This window comes from Benincasa hispida, unplaced genomic scaffold (assembly GCF_027475165.1).
Source record: "Benincasa hispida cultivar pf3 unplaced genomic scaffold, pf3_genome.v1.1 HicScf673, whole genome shotgun sequence".
In the NCBI taxonomy this organism is placed as follows: domain Eukaryota; kingdom Viridiplantae; phylum Streptophyta; class Magnoliopsida; order Cucurbitales; family Cucurbitaceae; genus Benincasa; species Benincasa hispida.
This window is the reverse complement of record NW_028326793.1, coordinates 12,429-32,037: the sequence shown is the minus strand read 5'-3', so window position 1 is coordinate 32,037 and position 19,609 is coordinate 12,429. Positions and strand designations below refer to the sequence as shown.

Genomic DNA, 19,609 nt, shown 5'->3' with positions numbered 1-19,609 from the left:
AACCTCCTATATCTTTTAGAATCTTTTAGCAATTCTCCATCTTTTGTGAGCTGTAAGTTTGACATCATTGGGGTACTACATGGCTTAGACCTTAGCTTTCTTGTTTCAGTCAACAAATCAAGTACATATTTTCTCTGTGATAATAGAATTCCTTTCTTGCTTCTTATTACCTCAATTCCTAAAAAGTATTTCAACATACTCAAATCTTTTGTATGGAATTGAATATGAAGAAAGGTCTTTAGAGACTGGATACCTAAAGCATCATCACCAGTAATCACAATATCATCCACATATACGACCAACAAGATGACACCACCCTCGGATCTCTTAAAGAAGACTGAATGATCTGACATGCTCTTCCGCATTCCAAAGCTTTCAATCACCTGACTAAATTTTCTAAACCAAGCTCGTGGGCTCTGCTTTAATCCATACAAGGATTTACGAAGCCGACAACCATTCCATTCTCCCCCTAAGCAACAAACCCTGGTGGTTACTCCACATACACCGCGTCTTGAAGATCACCATGAAGAAATGCATTTTTAATATCAAGCTTATGTAAAGGCCAATGATTGATTGAAGCTAATGAAATAAACAACTGCATAGATGCCATTTTTGTTACAGGAGAAAAAGTATCAGCATAGTCAACGCCATAAGTTTGTGCGTAGCCTTTAGCTACGAGGCGCGCTTTTAACCGAGCAACAGAACCATCAGGATTCACTTTAACTGCAAACACTCATTTGCAACCGATAGCTTTCTTTCCTGTAGGGAGAGAAACTAAATCCCAAGTATAAATATCATGTAAGGCAGTTATCTCCTCCACCATTGTGGTACACTAACCAGGATGAGATTTGCCTCACAAATAGTTTTAGAGATGGATACAGACTCTAAGGATGCAATGAATGAACATGTGGAAGGCGACAAATGGTTATATGAAACAAAAAAGGAAATAGGATGAGCACATGTATGTTTACCTTTACAAAGAGCAATAGGAAGATCATCACTCGTTTCTGGATCCAATGACGAAGAAAACTCTGGTACAGGGCATGGAACTGAAGGAGGTTGTCCTCGAGTATAGACCTTAACGATGGGTGGAAGAGTAGAGGTAGCCACAAGTAGAAATGAATCAAGAAGAGGATCGGAGGGAGAAATAACTATGTAGATAAGGAAATCATCCTTTAATTCCTTATGCTCTCCCTGACTCTTATTCGAAGAGAATGACGGTGATGAAAAAAATGGGGTATGTTAAAAGAAGTGATATCAGGAGAGACGAAATATTTATTTAGACTAGGACAATAACACCGATATCCCTTTTGGACACAGGAATAACCAAGAAAAATACATTTTAAGGACTTTGGATCCAGCTTAGTATGCTGAGGTCGAACATCCCAAACAAAGCAGGTACAACCAAATATTTTGGGTGGAATGGGAAATAAATGTTGCTTGAGGCATAAAGTACGAAAAGGTATCTTACCCTTAAGGATGGAAGAAGGCATGCGATTTATTAAAAAACAAGTTGTGGAAACAACATCAGCCCAAAAGAAATTTGGAACATGCATCTGAAACATCAAAACATCAAAGCTCTCGCTGTCGCTCATCGGGTAATGCTGACGCCTATCGTCTAACGCATCATGCCTATCGTCCAGCGCGTCCGCTTATTATGTAGTGCCATTGTGTAGCGCTTGCGTCTATCGCATGGTGTCCATCGTCTAGAAATTCGCTTATTGTGTAGCGACCAAGCTCATCATTTAGCGCAATCATCTAGTGCTATCATCTAGCACTTATGTTGATCGTGTAGCACCATCGCCTATCGTGTAGTGCTATCGTTTAGACTTGGCATTATTTAGCGCCGCATGAAACTACACGATCATCCGCCCGCAACACTCCAACGCCTAGTGCCCATGTTCGTGCATACTAGTCAGCACGCTTGTCAAGCCTCAATGCCTAACGCCTTGGGCTCATTTTTTAGCTCTCTCGCTCTCACCCACGCAACATCTTATCATCCCAACGCATGAGCAACCTTTGGGCAGTGCCTCTTTGCCAACACTTTGGCCAACATGCGTCCATACCTTACAAGCTCAATGCATGGTTGTCCTTGGCCTCAATGCTTAATTCCTTATAACCTCTATAAACCTAGCCTCATTAGAGCCTTGTGCGTTAATGTTTCTTGACACCAAATGCATGGTTTCTTTTTCACTTCACACTTAGCCAAATTTTACTAGTTAAGGCTCAACTCAAAACTACTAAAAGAAGATCTCTTCAAACATTTAGAATTTTCCTTTTCTTCAACATAGGATTTAACTTATACTTAGTAATTCACTTAATTACATGCTTAAGTAGGGAAATTGAAATTTGGGTTTCACAGTGACTTAGAGATCTTAAGTGATGTTTCATTTTGGTGAAGCAAATATTCTTTTAAAAGTATAAATTATATGACATATGTATTATTTTTTCCTTCACTAGAATTTTTTCTCATGAGATTTATTCCTAGTAAGACTTTAATGAGCCATATTTTATATTTATAATGGGCATCAAAGGGGGAGTATTATAAATATTATAATAATAATAGATACCCGTTAGTGCCAAAGCTTCGTGTCCTAAAAGACCAAATGACATTCTCCTACTACCCCATGTATCTTCGAACGTGTAGTCTATATGTCTTATGAGTACACATCCTTAGTGTCTAACTAATTCTACCTCCTACTTGCCAATTCTCCTACAAATAATGGTCATTTTATGGATTTTGTTAGGTGGTGAAGATTGATGAGAAATCCAAAAAAATTGGAAAATTAGTGGAGACATTTTTATAATTTCAATTTTTTATTTTATATTCTTTTGTCATTTATTTATATTGTATATTATATGTATTTATTATTATATTATAATTTTTCCACATCCGTGTTTCGTTATGCACTCCGATTTTACAATAACATGGTGTATTTTTATCTTTTATTACGTATGCAACGTTGAAAAGGTAATCATAGACTGGGTCCACGACTCTCCTAAATCGTGTACCCGACACCCGACTGAGTGGCTCTTTTTGGAGATTTAGCCCAATGGCTACCACTAGAAGTGTGCTAAGTTAGTCACAAGGAAACCTAAAAGTTCTTCCGAACTTTTGACTTTATAAACTTTGATGGCTTGCTTGTTTAGCTTGTCCCCTCTTTGAATGTGTACAGTTCAAGCAAGAAAATGGCTAGCAGGACCGAGGAACCACTATGAAGGGGACAATATAAGTTACACAAGAATATGACCAGAGATATATATTCTTCTTCATGCATATAGGTCTGGTCAGGTCCCAAAAGCCATCCGCGATCTTTTCCCTTCACTTTCTTCCCTATCTCAAACCTTCCTTTCTTTCTGCCTCTCTCTCACAACCGCTATTTCCCGCCTATTATCGTGCACCGTTCTTCCTGTCGCTGTTAATCATAGGTAATGTTTTTATTTCAATATATGAGATTGTGCTTCATAGATCTAGTATTTTATTTAAATTAGTGCATAAAAAATTAAAGTTTTGATCTATTTTGGTTGAAAATTTGGGAGATCTAGTATGTGAAGTTTGTTTTGTATATGATTTAAATATTTTTTTCTTTTGTAGTTTAATATTATAAGTTAGACTGAAGATTTGGGTTGTAGTTGGTTTTTTTTTTTTAAAGAAAATATTTGGACTCTTTTGATTGGTCATAAAATAATATTTGGATTGTTTGGAGTTTTTGATCTATTTGGACCGTTTGAACGGTTTAAAAGAGAAAAAAAAACTTTTTAGACTGATCATAAAATAGAGTTTAGATTATCTTTTGAAATGATGTTGGATTGGACTATTAGTATTAACGTATTAAGTTAGACTTTTTGCGTCTTAAAGATTTAGTCATTCTCACTACACCAAATGTTACTTTTTATAGTATTGAAGCATATCATTTATTCAAAAAAGCTATTAAAAGGTTAAAGGGAAAGGGCGAAAATGAATTTTCAGTCTCCCGCTCTTGGCATGTACGAAATTTGATTTATCTTTAAGGTAACAGTTGAAGATTCCCTTTTCTTCTTTGCAATCTATTCAAATCCATCTCTCCCTCGCATTGAAACCCCCTCTCTCTCATTGTTTTAGTCATAAAAATTCTAGTCTCTTGCTGGCCAAATCCTCACGTCAGGGACTCATATGGAGCTTATGCATAGTGGAGCAAGTGGGAGAACCAAAATCCCTTCTTAGAGTGTGATCCATTTCATCCACAAGCTCTTTCCTACTGTGTATAGCGAAGTCCAAGCCCACCGTATCGATCAACCTCTCCCTTTTCCCTCTGTTCTCAAAAACCCCTTCAAAATCCTCAATGGTCCTCCTAGCTCCGCCGTCGGCAATCCAGGTGATATTATCCATAGATCATTTACTTTCTCTTCTGTTTTTGGAGTTTCTAGCCTTCATAACGTGTTTTGTTTTGTACTCTATTTGGTAACAGAGTTGATTGATGTCTCGAAGGAAGTGTAATGACATGCATTGAGTTTTGTATGTTCTTTTACTATGTTTTGCTGATGATTGTAAATCTCGTTTTTCTTTGGAACTTGAGTTTTACCGAATGCGTTTGAGGCCAGTTGCTACTTCTTAAGGATTTAGAGTGTTTGAGTTGTGTGTTATATACGCGTGTAGATGAGATTATGAAGTTGTTTCCTGGTCTTTTTGGCCAACCATCGGTAATGTTGGTGCCAAGTGATTCCAATTCGGTGCAGATGAATAAGAAATTGAAGATCGAAGTTGTCTAGTTTGGTGGCCAAGCACCAAGAGAGCATAATGTGATTTCTGGACTATTTGGTAAGGGATCTCATTGTGTCCACATTTATAAATCAAGAATAAATGTTCGTTTCTCTATTCAAGTCGTGGCTAATTAACAGCTTCTACGATTTTGGTGAAGATTACCTACAGGTTCATGCAAAAGGAAGCACGTTGTATGGTTTCAAGGGTGGTCCTGTAGGGATCATGAAATGTAAATATGTAGAACTGACTGCATAATTTATCTACCCATATCGCAATAAGGTTAATTTTCATGAAGGGATTTCTAGCTTTCACTTGTTAGAATTGTTAGTGTGAATATGTGCAGTCTTGATGCGAAGTGATTGCCATTTGAATGCAATTCTCGATTTAAATGCATTTTTCTTTTATCAGGGTGGTTTTGATATGATATGCAGTGGGAAGGATAAGATTGAAACTCCAGATTAGGTGAAACTCTTTCTTCCATTTTCATTTTGAGACATCTTAGTTGTAGCCAAGGCATTAATTTACAGTTCGGTTCTATTTTTGGTTTAAGCAAGCTGAAGAAACTACTCAGAAACTTGATTTAGATGGCCTTGTTGTAAATGGTGGAGATGATTCCAACATAAATAGGTCTCCTCACTGAAAACTTTAGGTATTTTTCAGAACTATGAAATTTGTTTATTGCCTCCCTCATTTTTGCTCTCTCTTTCTCGTTCTCATGGTCATATATGGATAAGCTATTATATGTTATCTTTATTGCAAAAATATAAGGTTAAGTAATTAACTACTCTATGGTACACTTTTTTTTGTGTGCAAAGACTCTGTTATTTATTTTCCCCTTATTTTTGTTGTTTTCAAATTAGGAGTAAGAATTTGAAAACCCGAGTGATTGGTTGCCCAAAAACTATTTATGGTGATCTCAAATGCAAAGAAATCTCCACAAGTTTTGGATTTGAAACATGCAAGGTGCTCATTTCTCTTCGTAACTACTTTAGAATTCATATTTCGTTTGGACTCAACTTTGGTGACTGTTGCAAAGTTGAAATAGTTTATTCAAGAATTCAAGGAAAAAATGGAATGTCGCATTCATGAGATGAGACTCTTAATAGGCTCTGCTGATGTTTATGCAGATATATTCAGAAATGATTGATAATGTGATGGTTAATGCTCGATCTATAGGAAAATATTACCACTATAAGAATTTTGCTTAATGAAATTGAAACTAAAAATAGTTCTGATGTGCTGACGTTTTCAGAATAACTGAATTATTGATATTACCATATTTCAAGTTCATATATGTCCACTTTTTTAAAAATATATATTTATAAATAAATAAATAATATTCATATATTTCAAGTTCTCTCTGTTCATATATTTCAAGTTCTCTCTGTTCAATTTTATTAACCTTCTGTATTTGATCTACCTAATGTGAGATTGTACTTTTTCATTGTTGTGATGTTGTGATGTTAATACGTTTTTCTTTCTCACTCAAGTTTCAAGTTTATTATCATATGGCAAGTGTACATATATCCACAGTTGGACAGCTTATGGGTCGTGTTGCTTCTCACATCACACTGAAGTGTGCTTTGCCAACTCATCCAAATATTACTATTATTGGAGAAAAGGTAGCTGCTTTATTTAAACTACTTAAGATAGAAATCTTTGTCAAGGAGGACATTTATCTCCACATGCTTTACCAGATAGAAATCTTTGTCAAGAAGGGCATTTACCTCCATATGCAGCCCTAGGGTTGTTTATTCTCTTTGAGAATTAGATTTTGTCTCAGTAATAACTAATAATCTCTGCAATAGATACTCTCATGTAACCATGAAAATTGAAATTGTTGAGTCAGTTAATATATCCTGTTTTAGAATTTCATCTTCTTGCATTTTTACATGGAATGGTAAATATCAAACAAAACTTAAGGGTAAAGATGAAAATTTGTGATAAACAAAGGATTTGTGGAATTAGGTTGAAACTTTTAATATGGTGCAATGGAACTAAGTATTGACATCACATATCATATTTAATTGCCTAAGTGATATCGGATGCCTTTTTTGTCAGCTTTGAAAAATTTGTTCTCTACCATCTAGTTGTAGTTGATTAATGGAGATTTATTGGTTTTGAATATATGTAGGCGAAAAAATTTCTAGACAAAAATTAATGTGTTTTGAATGTTGACTCATTTATTAATAGAGCTTTAGTTTATAGGGTACATCGAATTTACAATGTGTTTTGCAGGTTGTGGCTAAGCTTACCTTGAAAAACGTTACAGACTTCATTGTCCATGTAATTAGTAAATGTTCTGAACTTGGTTATTAATTATGGTGTTGTACTTGTTCCCGAGGGTTTGATTGACTTCATTCTGGAGGTATTTCTCTTGTTATTGTAACTAATTGTGCTTATGTCTTTTGGGTGTATGCCCACTATCCACTAAACCCAAGATTTTTGGGATCAATATGTCACTCTTGAGCTGATATCATTTATAACCCGCTTTCTATAGGTGCAGCAGCTTATTTCGGAACTCAATGAAATTCTTGCCCATGATATTATAGATGAGGATAAGTTATGGAAAAAGAAACTTACTACTCAATCTCACCACCTTTTTTAATTTTTCCCATAAGCAATCCAAGAACAATTGTGGCTCGAAAGAGATCCACACGGCAATGTTCAAGTAATTATTTTTTCTTTTTGTTTTATACATGTCTTTCCATGAAACTGAGTTGGAAAAGAGAAGGCAAGAAGGTGCATGTAATGGGCGGCCAATTCAAGGGGCAGTCACATTTCTTAGGGTACTTATTCTATTCGTGTTTGAACTTTTGCTGTTTTACTTAAACGCTCCTGTTTAATAATTTAGTGATAGCACATATTATATTTAGCACTTGGGTAGTAGGAAAATCAATTGAGATCTAAAAAACATGCATGTTCGTAAATGCATTAAGAATTTTTAAATTCATATTTGATAATTAGGGGTACCAACTATCTAGACTTCCATTATGAACTTGTAAAGAATATGGCCAATCAAGTGATGGGTTAGGCTTACAGCTAATTAACTTTCAAATGTAAACTTATGAATGGTACGAGCGAATGGCCACGAGATGATACGAAAAAAATTGTACTTTACTGGTTAGTACTCTATGTGTTATCTCTATTTATTTCTTCTTTTGACTTACAGGTACGAAGGGATGTGTGGTTTACCCACGAACTTTGATTCAACTTATTGCTATGTTTTGGGTTACACTGTTGGAGCTCTCCTCCAGAGTGAAAAAACTGGACCAATATCATCGGTCTATCTGTCCCACTGCCTGTACCTTCTGATCATTCAGTCTCTAACCTTTTAACCTTTCATTCTTTTTCTTGTTATCAGTTTCTTCCATAGATTTTTTCTTCGTTTCTATTACCTATAAGTTAGTTATGCATACCATGTAGGAAATTTGGTTGCTCCAGTTGAAGATTGGAAGGCTGGCGGAACTGCATTGACTTCGTTAATGGACGTGGAGAGGAGACACGGTATGATTTCTTCATGAAAACGTGCATTCCTTTTCTCATGTTTTCTTGAATAGCAAATAAATTTTTTTCTAGAATATTTTTTATGGGGAATAAGAAGGGAAATGACAAACAGAGTATCAATAATCTAGCCAAAATGAGAACAATGGAGTTCACTAAAAGAAAAGAAAATGAAAGATGAAAAAAAACTCCCCAATCTATATTAAAAAGACAACAGTTTTCTAGCTGATGAAACTTAAAGTTTATTTTTTTTCTTTTTTTTGAGTATCTAAGTATCTTACTAGTTACTAACACAATACTATAAAGACTAGTCAAGGTGCATGTAAGATCAAAAAAATAAGGACAAAAGTGGAGTATCATCATGTATTTTGTCTTTCTTTTCTCTTAACAATTTGGAAAGGCTTTGGATTGATAGAACATTTTCATGAAGTCTAGTTTAATATTTATCATTTGATGATCTCTTTCTAAAGGTAGAATTCGTTTGGCAAGTAAGTTCAAGCCCGTGATCAATAAGACAATGGTGGAACTAGATGGTAATATGATCTCTTTCTAGAGTAAATGTCGTTTCCTTTAATCTCCTTCCCAGTCTTATATTATAATTCACGCCGCTCCATTTGTCATGTGAGGAGGTCAGATCAGAATCCTACCATTGATTATGCAAGTTCAAATCTAAAAGAAGAATGGAGCAGGTGATCTGGATATAGGTATCTTACACAACCAAATTGATGAAAATCGAACCTATTTTTCAGAATTTGGATAAGATATTTTAATTAAGTCTCGGGTCAAATTCCATAGTTGGAAGTGAGATATCTAACTTCTTTGTAGTTTCCATTCTTACATGAATTATTAGGAATGTGTTAAGTTCATTGTAATGTCTATTTTGTTGGTGTATATTTTTGCTCAGTATTGTCTTGTAAAGGGCCGGTCGGCAAAATCACAGACGAAGCTTTATGGTATTACTTTTAATTATTGGAAAAAGAGGGCGCCTGGGTATGTTCTCGAAAGGGAAGGTAGAGGTAGTACTTCGAATGGCGAAGAGAAGCGGCTTGACAAAGAAGGAATGGGAAATCGTCAAAGATGACTTCTTTGTTGGGGAAACGAAGGGCTAGTTCTCTCTCTCTCTCCATCTTATGGTATTTCACTTGATTTCTCTCTTCTTGTCTTTCTTTCTTCTTTTTCTTTCTTATTTATATATGTTTCTTCTTCTATCTTCTCCATCTCTTGTTTAATTTTCTCCATTCATATTATTTTATCTCAATATCTTTTTGTTTTTCTATTTTCTTCATCTCATTTCCATTGATACTCCTTTCTTCTATTTCGCTCTCTCTTTTTGTTTGCCCTTTGTTAAAATTTGATACTTCATGTATTATTATTTAGTTTATAGCTAAATGTCATTAAAGATAAAATATTGAAATATTAGTTAAGTAACTTGGTCATTAGTGTTGCGTGCGTGTATCATTAGTGTGGGTGTTAGTTTAAACAATATAAAAAATTGTTACGACAGTTGTATTTGGTTAGTTAATCATGTAATTTTTTGCTAGGTTGAATTACTTCATCTTTATCCCCAATTCAAGTTTTGGAGTAGAAGAACACACTAAAAGGTATGAAAAAGTTGTAGTGATCTTTTACCTTCAGCCTATTAAATTTGAGTGATTTAATCACATATTAACTCTAAATCTTGCTTAGAATATTTTTCTATCTTAAAATCCAGCTCTTTATCATTGTTTTAAAAAATATTTGAATTAGTCTTTGTCAAATATTATGTCACACTTGAGTTTATGACTTTTCTGTTCCTTGATTTCTTGAAACTAACTGATCTTTATTTTTTGACTTATTTTATTTATCTTTTAATCGATTCTTTGATTGATTAGCTGTTTAGGATTGTGCTTTATGATTCTATAGGGCATGGACAAAGAAAAGGAGATGACATTTTAATTCGTGGGTATTTTCGTCTCCAAAATAGAATCTCAAATTAAAGTCCTAAGTTAGTAGGTGACAAATCAGAATTGGAATTGACTAAATATATCAAGTGGAGATAAAAATTCACTTTAACTTTTTGTATTTTATACTCATGCTCCTTTGCCTTTTGCATAATCTTTTTTTGTTCTACACAAGCCAATGGAGGATTTTTCATGAGTGCAAGTCACACAATCTAGGTGGACCTGAATACGATTGGGGTACTAAGGTGATTTTTTTTATTGCAAAATGTTAGTTGAAAATGCAACCTTTATAGTTAATTACATGAAATTATTGGTAAAAATGCAACCTTTTGATGAAGCATAATGTTTTTATTGCAAAATGTTAGTTGAAAATTATGACCTTTTATCTTATAATCCATGATAATTACAATAATGATGTATCTATGTTTATCTGACTTGAATGCATTTGACTTTTCAGTTTACTTATAGTAATGGGCAACTTGCACCTGAATCAATTACAGACAAAATATATGGAAACACCATTTCTGTAAGTACACGTTGTAATCTTTGTGATTGGTTCATTTTGTTATTTTTTTCGTTCAGTTTCTTGTTTACTTTCAAAGTAGTCAATTTTCTTTTGTACATTTTTATTCTTTTCTTGTTTATATTAAAGTTCACTTTGAGTCGTATGGGTCCTCAGTCCTCTTGTGAAATACCTATTTATTTGTTTTGCTATTCTTACATTCTCACTTCTTGGTGGAAACTAAAAATCCCATAGAAAGTTCATTTATATACTTGGTTGGTTCTTTGGGAACTATTAATACCTTCCACGTCTTGCAAAAAAACATCCTATATGTCTTAGGCCTGAAGTGGCAAGTTTTGTGGAGCATAGCCGAGTTCTAAACATTTACCATGGTTGTCCTTTTTCGACTAGAGTCTCGAGATGTTTTTGGTTGGGATTTGTTTTAAGCCTTTTCTTTTTGCTAAGGTTACGTTTTCATCCGATGTTGGTGGAGGCCTTTATCTGTATGCAATTTGATTAATTGCATGGAGACCAAATGTGTTTTAAATGAAAATTTTCGTTTCATTTAAAAAGAACATATTAAAAATTGATGATACTCTACCTTGATAGGATTTTTCTTAGTAGTGATTGAATCAATACAAAGTTTAAACTCTTAAGGGACTAAGGCTTCGTTTAGAATTGTGGTGAAAGTAGGAAAAAGTGATTTTGAATAATTGATTCAAAGTGTTTGGAAACTTTTTTTTAAAATTTTTTTTAATTTATACAAAATCAATTTCAAAGTTCTTTGATTTTCAAATCTCCTCAACTGTAGCTTTTGATTCTAGATTCCTGAACAATCAAAAACAATTTCTTTCCATTATTTTCCTTTTTTTTTTTTTCATGCAAGTCCTTCTGCAGTTACATATCTTTTGTACAATTCTAGAATTGCTAAACTACATGTTCCAAGCACAAACATCAAGCTTCCTCCTATGATTTTATTTTATTATTTTTTCTGTTGGTTAAGTTTTCTATTTTTTTTTTTTTGAGTTGGACCTCATTATCTTCAAATTGTCTATTTTTTCTTTGTTTAAACCTCATTATCTTCTTTACCACTCTTCTTTACCATAGAAATTTTAAATAAAGACATTAAAGAAAGAAAGCATCTCTTTTGAGGAGTAAATAGAGAGAAAAATAAGGATTACAAGTTTCCAGACAGTATATGAATAAAAATAAAATTTAAAAGAAATCTTCATTTAGAAAGATCTTAATATAAAAATGGAACCAAACTCTTTTTTATTATCTTTCTACTTGTATTATTTCGCTCCCTATTCTTTCGGCTCTCTCACTATTTCACTCTTTTTCTTTGCCTTCTCTCCCATATAATTTAAAATAATAAGAAAAAAAAATATTATTTGTAATTTAAACTAGAAAAATATTGAACAATTAGGTAATGGAAATTTATGTACTATATATGAACCTATAAATTTAAATAATGTCTATTTTGGTCACTATAACTAACCTACAACAATTTTGTATCAACTTACCAAACACCATGACCTGTTTTTTTTTTTTGTTTTTGGAATTTACCAAACATGATTTTTTTGAAAGCACAATTGACAACAGGTATTTTAAAAGCTACAACAATTCCTAACTAAGCCTAGCCTATATATGAAAGTGAAGGGTTTGAATCATTACTTCAATATGAAATTTAAGGGTTTGTCCCTTTTTGGTGTGTTCTCTCTTTGTTTGCTTCCTCATGTCCTAATTTTCTCTTGTAATTACAACATCAGTCTCTCTTCATTCTAGTTTTCTACACTTTCTTTTAAAAAAAAATTAAAAAAAGAAAAGAAAAGATCATTGCATGCGAGCCATGGACTTTTCTCTTTGATTTCATGTATCTTTGCTTCAGCGTCATTAACGTCTTCAATTGGTGACCTCCTTGACTTGTAATTAGCATCATTAACGTCTTTAATTCCAGCCCATGGACTTGTAATTAGTGAAGGTTCAATTGTAGAATGAATGTTTAATAATTTTTTGTGAAAGGGTGGCTGTAGAGCTGTTCATGGAAAAGTTACAAAAATCATATGATTTAAAAAGGTAATTGGTTGAGAATTATTTATTAAAAATTAGGTGCAACGTGCAAGTGATCTTATTATTACTACAAAAATGCATATAAAAATTAATGTCGATTGGTTGATTAAAATACAATTTGTAAAGTGCGAGCAATTTGACCAACTAATGTTTTGTTTATCTATTAATTTTTTTTGTTTTTGAGTTCGATATTGGCTAACTAATGTCAATTTATATAGGCCTGGTTAGTTTCTTTAGATATTCAATTAACTCTAACCACCAAGTGGGAGAGGAAGACGTAAATAAAGCAAAGCGAGTGTTTAAAGCCTTGGTTGCTTTGTCTGTTTGCAAGCCACTGCACTAGATACACATGTAATCGTATAGAAGCTTTCAACGTACGGACAAAATCTTTCACTCGTGATTGGACGATCTGACTCTGTCTTTCCACAGGTGACGAACACATAGCTCGTTTAAATTTAAATTGAACACTAACAAATTGAATCTTTGATGCAGGTGTTATATAAAAATATCTATGATCAAGAACCTCAATCTCCTAGTAATTTTGAATTATGCTAAAGCTTCTTTTAGTTTTCTTTCATATTGATTAATGTGATATTAGATCCTATTATATGAATACAAAATTACTCGAGAATTTGTTGATGAAATAAAGTTGATTTAAGAATGTTACAAAATTGATATTGGAGGAAGTCAATACTAATTTATCTGTGCCAGTGAGATTTGAGAGTTGTGTGAGTCAGGATTGTTGGTTCCCCTCCCGATGGTTGCTGAAAGCTTAATGTTAATGCCTCATGGTGCAGTGAAAATAATTTTGGTGGTTTGGAGTGGGTGATTCATGACTTTTAGAGTTCTCCTATCTGCACCGGGTTTAAGCGTTTTAATTAGGGTTGGCCAATCAAAGCATTTGAAGGTGAGATCATCAAAGTGAGATTATTATGTTTTTCCTAAATGGCAGGATTTATGAAGCAACCCCTCACTGTTGAATCTGATTCAGTCAAGATCATTCGTGCACTCAATGAGTCGTCAACAGATCTTTTAGAAACAAAAAATGTTGTTGATGCTAAGGTTGAGATTACATGGCATGTGGGTGTTATTTCTTTTGTTATCATTCTCATTTTTGTAATTTTTTTGCTCACTCTCTTACTCGAGTTGCTTTTGATTGGTCTGGTGCTCAACCTTCTTCTTCTATTTAAGGAATGTGGGCCTGTTGAGAGTCTTGTTTCCAGGATTGGTTGTCTTCTATTCTCCCTACCTTTCACCACACAATGAGCTTTATAATCAGGGCCAAGGGTGACCCAGCTTATTTATCTTTCTTCTTTCTTTTTTGTACGTTAGGATTGTTCGGGTGGAAAACCAAGTTGCATATTGGGTGAAGCTTAGTCATTTGGACCTTTCAATCTCGCAACTTTAGTAGCTAGGCACTCGAACTACCTGGTAAGGCATCTGGCTAGATTCGTGCCTAGTGCACCTTACCGTAACTGGTCTTGGGAAGCTTCAGTTCTCTAGTTTGATTCTTGTTCTTTTTTGTTTCTTTTATTACAACTTTGATATAGCTTTGGAGGCGCTTGTTTGTAGCCTTGTCTATTACAATAAAGAAAGCTGTGCATTTTGACCATAGCCAGCATCTACAAGAGCTCAGTCCTTTCTTGTCTTGACAAGATCTGTAAAAAACACTTCCTAATGTCGAATTCCAAAAACTAGTGAGAGGTTCCCCTTGCATACAACGAAAATTACGACCCAAATAAAAAATCAACACATAAGTTACATCAAATTGTAACTGTGATGGAGTAAAAAGAGAAACCATAATATTCTAATGGGTATTTAAAAAAAACCACCTCTAAATTATTATGGTAGTTGCAATTGTACCTTCAAACTTTTAATTGTAAAAATTGATCTCTTATACAAGTGCTAAAATTAGATCATCAAACTTACATAATAGTAGAAATTGTAACAAATGTATAAGTTTGAGGGGTCAATTTTATCATTTAGAATTCGAATTTCTACTACTATTATTAATTTGAGGGTCTAATTTTAACACTTCTAAAACTTTTAGAGACCAAATTTTATATTTAGCCTTCCAAACTAACGAGGCGGGTCTTATATTCTTTTCTTATTCTTATGGTATTATAAGTTTGAATGCATAATTTCATACCTATCATCACTTTTTTTTTTAGAGGTTATTCTTATCATTTGTCAGTAAGAATGAAAAGGATTTGACACGTGCCACCATCTAGTCCGGTTTTGCGGCCGGGTAGGAGTGACTAGCCCAGCTAGGAGGTCTCTTCTAATTTTACCGTTGCATTTATTTTTTTAAATGATTTGAAGGTTAATTATTTGAATGAATTAGAAGAAAAAAGAGAAAAAGGAAAAAAAAAAACGTTTTTAAATGGTAGGTCGTAGGCGTGAAAAGGACCAATTTGACGTTTGAAAAAAAAAAGGGTTCAAACCCCAACCCTTTTCTCCGGTCGAAATCAACCTTGGATCTTCTTCCTTCTTTATCGTCATTTCGTGACGTTCGTTGTCTCTGGCAGCGGGGTAGCCGGAGATATACCGGCGATCGAGACTTAGCTTTGATACTGTTTTCGATCGACTTGAATGGCTGAAGAAAGTAGTGGAAAAAATGGATTGAAAGGAAAGTGAAAGAGAATTAGAGTAATTGAACGAACCAAATGTGAGGGATTTCTTGTGGCAGTTTTGGTACTTGGAGAGAAGATGAATAATGCTGGACATGCAACCGATCCTCTTAGGTCGAGGACGTTCTGGCGGAGGATCCCGACAGTAAGTCGATGATAGCTGACTGTTTTGCCTCTTCTTTGGTTCAGACTCTCTCTCTAACAAATTTATGTTTGTAACAGTGAGAATTGATAAATCTCTTGTGTGTATGATAAAGCGCAACGGCAATGTAGAGAGAGAAGAAAGAGAACAGAGTTTCGGTATGGTCTTCATTTACGGGCACATTCATCTCCTTTCCCCAATTCTGCCGTTAAAAACTCCCAATCGGTGCATCCGGTTGAAGGAATCGGCAGGATCCAAGACTATCCAGACTGGAAAGATAAACCGATTTCGATTCTGCAGATTAATCCCGATGGTCAGAACGTTCTGGTTCGTATCGATTTCGAGTACATGGATTTCAGTATTCATGAAATTTTGCGCGTCGAAGCGAGGATGTGTTGAGTTGGGTGAGAAATGTACGATTATGACGTACGGCCCCTCCGGTGCCAGCAAGAGACACGATGTTTGGCTGTGAGAATCATCGGGGATTGTGTATCGGTCGCTGAAGGACATTTTAGGCGACGAAGAAAGTGAAGTCGCCACTATCGTCGGAGCAGGTGGTGGCGAGCGGCTGAACATCGGGATGCTTGTATAAGTTGCGGTGCTGAAGATCAGTAACGAAGAAATATATGATCTTCTGGAGGGCTAGGGCTTGGCTGTCCACAGGGTATTTATTGCCTCGAAGGTAATATTATCAAAATCCCCAAAACCCTTGTTTCTTGAATTGGGTTGACATAATATTTTGGATTCTTTGGTCTGGCCTTTGTACATCTTAAGTTTTGTCCTATAGTTTTGGGAACTATTGATAGAGGTTCATTCTGTTGCAAAACTCAAAACATTTCATTCGAGAAAGGTCACTATGTGGAACTTTTTAACTGCAGGAAGGCCTTTCTGTGGAAATTAACTTCAAACTATCAGTAGGTTGAGAGAGTGAGCCAGGGAAGTTAGTTAATGCAATGGGAGGAGTATTGCATACAAAAGAGAAGTCAGTTTTGTCACTGCAAATAATATTTTGGCTAACAGAATACACGGTCTTGATGCTACTTACAATTAATGACGACTTCAATTTGAACACTTTTCAATATCTCTTAAATCATAAAATTTGCATTCATTGTTCAGCTTTGCGTCGTGGGGATAGAAGGAAGAAGGATGAACGATGGATGACCATTCTTTTTTAGTGATAAAAGGTGTATGACAGGCAGTGACATCAAGGTATTGAAGGTGTATTTAATTACATTTCTATCTTTCTGGTTTATAGATTTAAAAATTATGACATACATATTTATCCATGGATTTTATTGTTTAATGATTCTATCTATCTCAAGGTATCAAGGTAACTGTGCCGCCGCTCCTCTTCCAAGGCTCCATTCACTTTCTTTGTTCATCTCTTTCTGAATTTGTGCTTATTCTTTGTTTTATTACTGTATTATGTGATTTGGATTGTTATCATTCTAATTTGTGGTTGCTAGATGAGAAGAATTTCTTTTGGTTCTTCGATTGTGTACTGTGTTTGTGTTTCCTATTATTGTTTATGTCGATTACATGATGTGTATATTGGATTTTCAGATTGATTTGATTCCGACAAAGCCGATTGAAGGATAGAAAACTGGAACCAGTGGTCTCCAGAAGAAGGTGTTTTTTCTCTCTCTATTTCTTTTCATTTAAATTGTTCTACTATTTTTTGGGATATTCGTATTTGATTTCGATTTTCGAGTAATTAGTGATTATTTTATTTTTATAAAAGAAGAAGAAACTGAAGGAGGGAAGAATGAAATTCTATATAATGTATTTGTGTATGAGCATCAGAAGTTCCTATTATGAAGCTAGTTCGTTAATGTATTGATAATGTGGATGAACTTGTGGCATCTGGTGTGGTTGTTCAACGTTGCGAAAATGACTTTTGGTCAAATGAGCCATTGCTGTTCTTGTTTTCAAAATTCAGCCTTGAAGTGCTTATTAAGTTTATAAACTCAGCAGCCTTGAGGTTGAATTGTAGTTAGTCCTTTCATGCTCTTTGTATCGAATTGTAGTTAGTCTCTCATGGTCAATATTATTAGTTCGTTAATGTATTTCAGGTTGAATTGTAGTTAGTCTCTCATGGTCAATATTATTAGTCTTTATCTTTAGTTAGTCCTTTCTTTGATTTTTGAATTGTTTTCAGTTGGTCCTTGCACAGGTTTGTTCTGTTGTAATTTTGGGATTATCTTTTGTTTTTGTATTCGAGTATTTTGGTTAACAACGAACTATGTTTGATTTCTGTGTAAGGAGATGATGAGGGTACTAAGGGGGTGTCAACCTAGTTGAGATGTCCTGGCACACCTCTTGATCCAATCTTTTACTGCTCTTTGTATCGATCTCGTACTTTGAGCATTAGTCTCAATTCATTAATTCAATGAAGAGACTCGTTTCTGTTTAAAAAAAGTGCTTATTAAATTTATCCCCATCCTTTGTCATTTTTCTTGGGTTTTTGGTGGTGTCGATGCCTTCACAACTCACTTTTTGTTAATTTACGAAAGTATTTGAGCAGGAGAATTACCTTGCCAATTGGATCCAGGTTTGGATGTTTGCCTTCTATGGGCAATGTTAATAATTTATGTGATCTCAGCATGAGTTTTGAAGCTTGTGTTACATTAGCATTTTGTGTCTGCAGGCATTGTTCAATTCCTTGCCACCAGGGGATTACAAAAATGGGCTGTTGGTTTTAGGAGGCAGTGGTCGCTATTTTGATAAAGAGGCCGCACAGGTCTCTTCTAGAGCTTTTATTTTTTCTTAATTCAGTAGTCTAGTTTCCTTGCATATGTTTCGCAGATTATCATCAAATTGCTGTTGGAAATGCTATCAGTAAAATATTGGTTGGACAGTAAGTTGATCAACCCTGGACTAATTTCCAAATGCTGTGGCCTTTTCCCTTATATTTTCATGTTCAAAAAGTTAATCTACGACTTCTCTTTTGGACATGCATGTACGATGTACCAACTACCGAGTATCATTTGAAGTTATAGTTCACAGTAAACTTGAATGTGCATGCTTTTTGATTCTTGAATCTTGTCTAGAATCATGGATGCTTATTTTGTATTTTACTTTTTAAATAAGAAAAGATTTTATTAATCATGAAAAACAAGAACTAAAGGAAGATATCCTCCTTAACCAAACCCCACGGATTTGTGTAGCTATTTATTTCATAATAATATTTGAAGAAACCATCATGGATTGGCCTGGTAAATAAGCGAACATCTCCTTGATAAAAGGCTAAGATATTGGATTGACACGTATCTTCTCTACGTCAGCCTCAACCCTTTGTCTGTTACTCAATGTTCGATTACTTTTGTAGCCTGTGATTCTCTAGGATTATTATAGGTAAATCCGTAATTCAGAAAATTATTGCTTTTGACTAGTAGTGGTAGCCTGATGGATGCATTGTGATGGTAATGAGTAATGACAATCTTATTTGGGGATTATAAATGTTAACTTTTGACTTTTGCTGAAAAACAATTTTAAGGAGAAGTGTGTAAAATATAATGAAATTTATAGGGTAGTTTTAAATGGTAAAACTACTAAAAATATTTTCAAATATAGCAAAATGTCATTATCTATCAATGATAGACCACGATAGACCGCAATGCCACTGATAGTGATAGATGTCGATAGACCGGGATAGATGTCTATCGCAGTCTATCGCTGATGTACAGTGACATTTTGCTATATTTATAAATAAGTTAACTCATCACACAAAATGCAAGTATCTAATCAATTCAGCAAAATACAAGCAACCAAAGAACCGTAATCAACTACCCCCTCTTCTGAATTAAGGCAATCTCAACTAATTACTAGTACTAGAATAAACTTTATTCCTATAATTCTTAGCTACCTTTTTTTGACCAAGGATTCATTAACGAGCTTAATTCAACCCATAAGTGTGACCTTACCATTTTTGGATCCCAGAGGTACGTTTCAACAGGCTAGCATAAGGAAAGGCAACTGTTGAAGATTAACCTAAGAAACACTATCAACTACTGGAGTTTGCGTTGTTCCGAATCCTATGATCAGACCCTTCGAATGGGTGATTGCTTTAAGATGACACGC

General features: G+C 34.5%; 1 long non-coding RNA gene and 1 pseudogene across 3 annotated transcripts; both read left to right on the top strand.

Annotated features, from left to right (window-relative positions):
- Window positions 1-4,228: 4,228 nt before the first annotated feature.
- LOC150030036 (pyrophosphate--fructose 6-phosphate 1-phosphotransferase subunit beta-like) lies at window positions 4,229-14,409 on the top strand (annotated as a pseudogene).
- Window positions 14,410-15,158: 749 nt separating this feature from the next.
- LOC150030035 (uncharacterized) lies at window positions 15,159-18,601 on the top strand. 3 transcript variants are annotated; one of them, XR_016527199.1, is made up of 6 exons: window positions 15,159-15,532; window positions 15,610-16,211; window positions 16,408-16,557; window positions 16,646-16,738; window positions 17,093-17,158; window positions 18,177-18,601. It is a non-coding gene; the product is annotated as an uncharacterized LOC150030035 (long non-coding RNA). The 3 variants fall into 3 exon arrangements; XR_016527197.1 differs by having other exon boundaries at window positions 15,159-16,211; XR_016527198.1 differs by lacking the exon at window positions 16,408-16,557 and having other exon boundaries at window positions 15,159-16,211.
- Window positions 18,602-19,609: the final 1,008 nt, after the last annotated feature.